This window comes from Hypanus sabinus, unplaced genomic scaffold (assembly GCF_030144855.1).
Source record: "Hypanus sabinus isolate sHypSab1 unplaced genomic scaffold, sHypSab1.hap1 scaffold_519, whole genome shotgun sequence".
Classification (NCBI taxonomy): Eukaryota; Metazoa; Chordata; class Chondrichthyes; order Myliobatiformes; family Dasyatidae; genus Hypanus; species Hypanus sabinus.
The window spans coordinates 1,111-10,578 of NW_026781381.1; the positions used below are offsets into that span (position 1 = coordinate 1,111).

The 9,468-nt window shown below is 46.7% G+C and overlaps 1 long non-coding RNA gene across 1 annotated transcript; it reads right to left on the bottom strand.

Annotated features, from left to right (window-relative positions):
• Positions 1-248: 248 nt before the first annotated feature.
• On the bottom strand, positions 249-9,012 carry LOC132389259 (uncharacterized). Its single transcript, XR_009510465.1, has 4 exons — positions 8,921-9,012; positions 3,749-3,920; positions 1,169-1,310; positions 249-275 (listed from the first exon to the last, which is right to left on the bottom strand). It is a non-coding gene; the product is annotated as an uncharacterized LOC132389259 (long non-coding RNA).
• Between the last annotated feature and the right edge of the window lie 456 nt (positions 9,013-9,468).

A 9,468-nucleotide genomic window follows, 5' to 3' on the forward strand; every position in this document is an offset into this window, starting at 1 on the left:
GCGGGATTTATGGGGCATTTTACCTCACCTTTCCTGCTGGTCATCATTTGACAGAATAATTTGCTTTCGGGGATAGAGAGCATTATGTTTAGGGTGTGAGCTTACTGAGACAGCTGGTCTGGCAGACGACCCGACTGGAATTCGCGGTTATCATGATTCAACATTCCAATGCAACTTTTGCACATTTAGACGATATTGGGACCGGTTCCTGTTCATCTCCTGTTCGGAAAAACTCTCCAAGTCTCGGACGGAAGTGATCGGAGAGTGTAGAATCTCTGTATATGAGAAAAGAAAAGCTTACGAAAAGTTCAGAGTGCCAGGTAAAGTTAGAGATCGAGAAGATTATAATGCTATCAGGAAGGAGTTTAAAGGGAAATTAAGAGAGACAGAAGAGGCCCTATGAAGGCCTTGACGGGCCGGATTCAGTAAAGCTCCAGGACATTCTACATGTATTTGAAGAACAAGATGATAAGACGTGAAAGAATTGGACACGTTAAGAGTGACAGTGGGAAAGAGTATCTGGAAACGGAATGAAATAGCAGAGATACTTAATGAATTCTTTGCATCAGTATTCTGTACGGTAAAGGATCTTGGTGATGGTAGTGATAACATGTAGCAGACTGAAATGCTTGAAACAGGTCGATATTAAGAAAGACGATGTGCTGGAGATTTGAAAAAAAATCAAGTTGGAAAGTTTGAAGGGACCGGTTGGAATGTACTGCAGGCTAACATGTGAGGCAAGGGAGGAGATTTCTGAACCTCTGGAAATGATCTTTGAATCATCAGTGGGGACGGGTGCGGTTCCGGCCTATTGGAGCGTTGAGGATACTGTTCCTTTAAACAAGAAAAAAGAGTAGAGATAGCCCTGAAATTATAACCAGTGAGTTTCACCTCACTGTTTGGTAAGTTGATAAGGTAGATTCTGAGAGGAGGGGATTTATGAACTTTTTGAGAGGTGTGATATTTTGAGGAATAATCAGAATGTCTTTGTCGAGAGCAGCTTGTGCCGTAGAAGCCTGAATAAATTTTTTGAGGATGTGACTAAACACGATGATGAAGGAAGGGCAGTAGATGTAGAATATATGGATTTCAGCAAGGCATTTGATAAGGTACCCGATGCAGGGCTTATTGAAGAAGTAAAGAGGCGTGAGATACAAGGGGACATTACCTTGTGGATCCAGAATTGGCGTGCGCACAGAAGGCAAAGTGTGGGTGTGGACATGCCATTTTCTGCATGGAGGTCGGTGACCAGTTGTGTGCCTCAGAGATCTGTTCTGGGTCCGTTACTGTTCGTGATTTTTATAAATGACCTGGATGTGGAAGTGGAGGGATGGGTTAGTAGGTTTCATGATGACACTGAAGTTGAAGGTGTTGTGGATAGTGTAGAAGGCTGTCAGAGTTTACAGCTGGACACTGATTGGATGCAAATCTGGTCTGAGAAACAGCAGATGGATTGAAGTGGTTACAAGATGACAGATACCAGTGAAGTGGTTCAGTTGGTTCAGTTTGTTCGGTCAGTAACTTGGCGGAATACAGTATTAATGGTGAGAACTCACAAATGCTAGCGAAGCACTGCAGAACAGACAGCATCTACAGGGAGAAGGACTGTCGACGTTTCGGGCCGAGACCCTTCGTCAGGAATAACAGAAAGGAAAGGAGTAAGAAATTTGAAAGTGGTGGGAGGAGGGTGAAATAACAGGAGAAGACCGGAGGGTGCGGAGTGAAGCTGAGAGTTTGATAGGTGATTGACAAAAGTGATATAGAGCTGGAGAATGGGAAGGATCATCGGACGGAGGCCGAGGGTGAAAGAAATTGGGAGGGGAGCACCAGGGAGAGATGGAGAACAAGCAGAGTGATGCGCAGAAACATAGAAAGAAGGGGGGGGGGGGGGGACTAAATACGTCAGCTATGGGGTAGGAATGGGAGAAGGGGCAGAGAGAAGTCAATGTTCATGCCATCATGTTGGAGGCTACGCAGCCGGTATATAAGATGTTTTTCCTTCATAGTGAGTCTGGATTCATCTTGTCAATAGAGGAGGGGCGAGGGGGAGAGACATATCAGAAAGGGAATGGGACATAGTATTAACATGTGTGGCGACTGGGAGATCCTGATTTCTCTGGCGGACAGAGAGTAGGTCTTCAGCGAAATGGTCTCCCAGCCTGCGTCGGGGTCGGGTCTCACCAACATATAAAAGGCCACACCGGGAGCACCGGACTCAGTACAACACACCGGCCGACGCACAGGTGATGTGTCGCCTCACGTGGAAGGTCTGTCTGGGGCCCTGAATAGTGGTGAGGGAGGAAGTGTAAGGGCAGGTGCAGCACTTGTTCTGCTTTCAAGGATAAGTGCCAGGAGCGAGATCGTTGTGAAGGGATGGCGAGGGGGGGGGGGGGGAGGATTGGACAAACAAATCGCGTCGGCAACGATCCCTGTGGAAAGCGGGAAAGCGGGGATGGAGGGTCAGATGTGCTTGGTAGTGGGATCTCGTTGGAGGGTGGCGGCTGTTACGGAGAAAAATACGTCGGACCCGGAGGCTTGTGGGATGGTAGGTACAAGGGGAGCCCTATTCCGTGTTGGATCGTGGGCGTATGGAGTGAGGACAGATGTGAGCGAAATGGGAGAGACGCGTTTGAGAGCACAGTTGATGGTGGAAGAAGGGAAGCCCCTTAGTTTAAAAAAGGTAGACATATTCTTTGTCGTGGAATGCAAAGCCTCATCTTTTGAGCAGATGCGGCGGAGGCGGAGGAATTGTGAGTAGGGGGGAGCATTTTTTCAAAAGACAAGGTGGGAAGTGGAATAGCCCAGGTAGTTGTGAGAGTCTGTAGGATTATATCAGATATCAGTGTGTGTGTGTGTGTGTGTGTGTGTGTGTGTGTGTGTGTGCGTGTGTGCGACCTGAAAATATTCTCTGGTAAGAGCTTGGAAGTGGAGGAGAGAAGTGGAGAGGGAAGCGTGTTAAGATTGCAGTTACTGAAGCAAGTGGTTGTGGAACCATACGTCCGACCTGTGCATTCAGAGCTGTGGAGAAGCTCAGATTCTGGTGATAGATATCCAGTTGAAGAGGCGAGGTGTAATACTAGACGTCATCTCTCCCCTTTACTCCACACAATTGCCTGTGACTCGGGGAGGGAGAGGAGGGAGCGGGGAGCGACGTAGATGGGAACGTTTAGCAGATAGCGTGTATCTCCGCGTAGACAGAGAGACCATTCCATCTCACCCTCCCGGGTAAAGACACAGAGAGAAGCTCCCTCCACACCGGTCCCATCACACACTCCCGGGGTCAGACACAGAGTGAATCTCCCTCCACACCGTCCCATCACACATTCCCGGGGGTCAGACACAGAGTGAAGCTCCTTCCACACCCTTCCCATCCCACTCTCCCGGGGTAAAACACGGTATGAAGCTCCCTGTACGCCGTTCCATCACACACTCCGGGGGTCAGACCGCAATTGTTTCTCTCACTCTCTCTCTCTCTCTCTCCTCTCTCCTTCTCTCTCTCTCTCTCTCTCTCTCTCTCTCTCTCTCTCTCTCTCTCTCTCTCTCTCTCTCTCTCTCTCTCTCTCTCTCTCTCTCTCTCTCTCTCTCTCTCTCTCTCTCTCTCTCTCTCTCTCTCTCTCCTCCTTAACATGAGGAGTGAGGGATGGGGGATTGGACAGGGCCTTTTACCTCACCTTTCCTTCTGGTCAACATTTGGCAGAATAATTTGCTTTCTGGGATAGAGAGGATTTTGTTGAGGGTGTGAGCTTACTTGAGACAGCTGGTCTGGCAAACGACCCGACTGGATTTCGCGGTTATCCTGGATTCTACGATGCAATGCAACTTTTGGACATTTAGACGATATAGGGACCCGTTCCTGTTCATCTCCTGTTCGAAAATACTCTCCTGGTCTCGGACGGAAGTGATCGGAGAGTGTCGAATCTCTATAAAGGAGAAACGAAAAGCTTACGAAAGGTTCAGAGAGCCAGGTAATGTTAGAGGTCGGAGACGATTATAAAGCTAAAAGGAAGGAGCTTAAAGGGAAATCAGGAGAGACAGAAGAGGGCCCTATGAAGGCCTTGACCGGCCGGATTCAGTAAAACTCCAGGACATTCTACAAGTATTTGAAGAACAAGATGATAAGACGTGAAAGAATTGGACACATTAAGAGTGACAGTGGGAAAGAGTATCTGGAAACGGATTAAATAGCAGAGAATTCTTTGCATCAGTATTTTATAAGGTAAAGGATTTTGGTGATGGTAGTGATAACATGTAGCAGACATGAAAAGCTTGAAGAGGTCGATATTAAGAAAGACGATTTGCTGGAGAATTTGAAAAAAAATCCAGTTGGAGAGTTTGACGGGACCGGTTGGAATGTACTGCAGGCTAACATGTGAGGCAAGGGAGGAGATTTCTGAACCTCTGGAAATGATCTTTGAATTCATCAGTGGGACGGGTGCGGTTCCGGCCTATTGGAGCGTTGAGGATACTGTTCCTTTAAACAAGAAAAAGAGTAGAGATAGCCCTGGAAATTATAACCAGTGAGTTTCAGCTCACTGTTTGGTAAGTTGATAAGGAAGATTCTGAGAGGAGGGATTTATGAACGTTCTGAGAGGTATGATATGTTGAGGAATAATCAGAATAGCTTTGCCAAGGGCAGGTTCTGCCGTAATAGCCCTGTTTGAATTTTTTGTGGATGCCACTAAACACGTTGATGAAGGTAGGGTAGAAGATGGAGAATCTATGGATTTCAGTAAGCATTTAATAAGGCAACCGATGCAGGGTTTATTGAAGACGTAAAGAGGCATGGGATAAAAGGGCATATTACCTTGTGGATTCAGAACTAACTTGCCCACAGAAGGCAAAGAGTGTGTGTGGACATGCCATATTCTGCATGGAGTTCGGTCACCAGTGCTGTGCTCAGGGATCTGATCTGGCTCCGTTACTGTTCGTGATTTTTATGAATGACATTGATGAGGAAATGAAGGGATGGGTTAGTAAGCTTCATGATTATACAAAAGTTGAAGATATTGTGGATAGTGTAGAGGGCTGTCAGAGATTACAGGTGGACACTGATTGGATGCAAATCTGGTCTGAGAAACAGCAGATGGATTGAAGTGGTTACAAGATGACAGATACGAGTGAATTGGTTCAGTTTGTTCGGTCAATAACATGGCGAATACAGTATTAATGGTGAGAAACTCACAAAATGCTGGCGAAGCACAGCAGAACAGACAGCATCTACAGGGAGAAGGACTGTCGACGTTTCGGGCCGAGACCCTTCGTCAGGAATAACTGAAAGGAAAAATAGTAAGCATTTTGAAAGTAGTGCGGGGAAGGGTGAAATAATAGGAGAAGACTGGAGGGGGCGGAAGTGAAGCTGAGAGCCGAAAAGGTGATTGACAAAAGTGACACAGAGCTGGAGAAGGGGAAGGATCATGTGACGGAGGCCGAGGGAGAAAGAAATTAGGAGGGGAGCACCAGGAGGAGATGGGGAACAAGCAGAGTGATGCGCAGAAACATAGAAAAAAAAAAGTAATAAGTGTGAAAACTAAATACGTCAGCTATGGGTAGGACGGGGAGAAGGGGCATAGAGAAGTCAACGTTCATTCGATCAGTTTGGAGATACCCAGCCGGTATATAACGTGTTGTTCCACCAAACTGAACGTGGCTTCATCTTGACAATAGAGGAGGCAATGGATAGACATATCAAAATGGTAATGGGACATGGAATTAACACGTGTGGCCGCTGGGAGCTCCTGCGTCCTCTAGCGGACAGAGCGTAGGTGTTCAGCGAAATGGTCTCCCAGTCTGCGTCGAACTTTCACCTTTACATAAAACGCCACACCGTAAGCACCCACAGCAGCAGACTCACAGGTGAAGTGTCGTCTCACCTGGAAGGACTGCCTGGCGCGCCCTGAATGGTGGTGAGGGAGGAAGTGTAAGCGAGCAGGGTGCAGCACTTGTTCTGCTTACAATAATAAGTACCTGGAGGGAGAACGGTGGGAAAGGATTCGGGGGGGGGGCGGTGGTGTGGAGTGGAAAAAAAGAATCGCGTAGGAAGCGATCCCTGCGGAAAGCAGAAAGGGAGGGGTGGAGTTGAAGTTATGCTTGGTAGTGGGATATTGTTGGCGGTGGCGGCAGTTACGGAGAAATATACGCCGGACCCGGAGACTTGTGGGATGGTAGGTGAGCACAAGGGGAGCGCTATTCCGTGTTGGGTGGTGGGGGTATGGAGTGAGGGCCGATGGGAGGGAAATGGGAGAGATGCGTTTGAGAGCAGAGTTGATGGTGAAGAAGGGAAGCCCTTTTGTTTAAAAAGGTAGACATCTTCTTCGTCCTGGAATGAAAAGCCTCATCTTGAGAGCAGATGCGGCGGAGACGGAGGAAATGTGAGAAGGGATATTTTTTTCATTTTTTTTTTCATTTTTTTCAAAAGACAGGATGGAAGGAGGAATAGTCCAGGTAGCTGTGAGAGTCTGTAGGATAATAGTAGATATCAGTGTGTGTGTGTGTGTGTGTGTCTGTGTGTGTGTGTGTGGTGTGTGTGTGTGTGTGTGTGTGTGTGTGTGTGTGTGTGTGTCTGTGTGTGTGTGTGTGTGTGTGTGTGTGTGTAAAAACGGATCATGTGATGGGACAAGAGCAAGGAATGGGAGCAGTGAAGAGACGAGAGAAAATGTGCTAAGATTTCAGATACTGAAGCAAGTGGTGTGGAACCACACGACCGGCTTAGGCAGAGAGAGCTGTGGAGAAGCTCAGATCCTGCTTATAGATATCCAGTGGAAGAGGCGAGGTGTAATACTAGACGTCATCTCTCCCTTTTACTCTCCACAATTGCCTCTGACACAGGGAGGGAGGAGGGAGCGGTGGTTAGGTAGATGGGTAGGCGGTTTTGCGAAATTACGTCTATCTCGGAGACGAAGAATGGTGCAGTGAACGTACAGGATGTGAGAGTGGGCAGAGAAAGCGCGTGGAAAATAGAGGCAAAGAACAACAGAGAAGTGAGTCCGCGTAGAAAATGAAGACCGCCCCATCTCACACGCCCTGGCACAGACACAGAGCGAATCTCCCTCCACACCGTCCCATCACACACTTCCGGGGTCAGACAGCGAGTCATTCGCTTTCTATCTCTTTGACTTCGTATTTCTCTCGCCCTCTCACTCTTCCTCTCTCTCTCATCTCTCTCTCTCTCTCTCTCTCTCTCTCTCGCACTCTCTCTCTCTCTCTCTCTCTCTCTCTCACTTCTCTCTGTCACTCTTTCTCTCTCTCTCTCTCTCTCTCTCTCTCTACTCTCTCTCTCTCTCTCTCTCTCTCTCTCTCTCTCTCTCTCTCTCTCTCTCTCTCTCTCTCTCTCTCTCTCTCACTCTCTCTCTGTTTTTCTTCTCTCTCTCGTTGGGGACCTCTACGTACTGATTAAGGAATCTTCTCTGAAGATTTTTTTTACTTTTTCACAAACTCTACTCACTGGTAGTTTTGCAAGCTGAAATCTCCTGCTATCACAAATCTTACATTTCCTGCAACAGTCTGCGATCTCTCTGCAGATTTGCTCCTCCTAATCCAGCAGACTGTTCGCTGTTCTACAGTGTAGCCCCAATGTCATGGCAACAAATTTCCTATTCCTCATTTCCTCAATTCGATTGATGAGGGAAGAGCAGTAGATGTAGTGTACATGGATTTCAGCAAGGCATTTAATAAAGTACGCCAAGCCAGGCTTATTGAGAAAGTCAGGAGGCAAGGGATCCAAGGGGACATTGTTTTGTGGATCCAGAACTGGCTTGCCCACAGAAGGCAAAGAGTGGATGTGGACGGGTCATATTCTGCATGCAGGTCGGAGACGAAGTGGTGTCCTTCAGGGATCTGTTCTGAGACGCCTACTCTTTGTGATTTAATATGTATGACCTGGTGAGGAAATGGAGGAATGAGTTGGTAGATTTGCTGCTGACACAAATGTTGGGGTGTTGTGGATAGTGTGGCGGGCTCTGAGGGGTTACAGTGGGACTTTCATATGATCCAAAACTGGGCTGAGAAGTGGCAGATGGAGTTCATCCCAGATAAGTGTGAAGTGGTTCATTTTGGTAGATCAAATATGATGACAGAATTAAATATTAATGGCAAGACTCGACAGTGTGAAGGATGAGAGTGATCTTGGGGTCCGAGTCCATAGGGAGCTCACAGCAACTGCGCAGGTTGACGCTCTGGTTAAGAAGGCATACGATGTATTGGCCTTCATCAATCGCGGAATGAATTTAGGAGCAAAGATGTAATGTTACAAACTCATGGACCTTGGTAAGACTCCATTTGGAGGACTGTGCCTCAGTTCTGGTCGACTCTCTATTGTAATTATATAGGAAATTTCCTGGACTGGGCAACATGTCTTATGCAAACAGATTGCGGGAACTCTGTCTTTTCTCCTTGGAGCGACGGAGGATTAGAGGTGACCTGATAGAGGTGTATAAGATGACGAGAGGCATTGATCGTGTGGATAGTAAGAGGTTTTTTTTTTTCCCCAGGGCTGAAATGTTTGCCACAAGCAGACACAGGTTTTTAGTGTGAAAAGGGACTAGGAACACAGAAAATGTCAGGGTAAGTGTTATACGCAGAGAGAGGTGAGTGCGTGGAAATGGCTGCCGGGAACGGTGGTGGAGGCGAATACAATAGGCTCTTTTAAGAGACTTTTGTATAGATACATGGAGCTCAGAAAAATAGAGGACTGTATGTCAGCCTAGTAATTTCTAAGGTAGCGATGGTGTGGTGCAAACTTTGTGGGCCGAAATGCCTGTATTGTGCTGTAAGATTTCTATGTTTCTATAAAGCCTCACTTAGATATAAATTATCAGTAGGTTTTGGGGGTGGCACTCAGACCTTGCCCGCTTATAGCTGTATTTGGTATGGCAGACGATGTTTTGGGTTTAAATGTCAACCAGTCGGATATCATTTCACTTACATCGCTTTTGGCCCGTAGGAGAATCTAGTTGGTCTGGAAATCTACACTCCCCCATCTGCTGCTGCTTGGTTTGAGAACGTAATGTTTTATTCTGAAATTAGAAAAGATTAAATTCACTCCGAGTGCTTCTTTGAGAAAGTTCTAATCGAAATGGGGCCTTTCTTGTCATATTTTGGGAATCTTAAGGCATTACCTACCAGCTGAGGGTATTTGATTGTACTTGGGAAGTTGCTTCCTTTTAACACGCATATGCTTTACCTCACAGGGTGGTTGATGAATTGTAATATGAGTGTATTCTGGATCATCTGAGATGTTGTAGATGTGTGTGGACTTCGTCTTGAAGTAGTGTGGGGGTATGGCTGTGAAATGTCCGTACTTGTATCTGTTGTATTGTAGATACATTAGCGACCATTGTATGTTCGGGAGGGCGGGTGAGCGGAGGTTTGTTTATGGGTAAGATGCAAAAGCAAAATGGAGGAAAATGCAATCCATTCTGTATCCTATATTGTGCCGTTCCTTCAGTAAAATAGAATATAATATAAGAATAT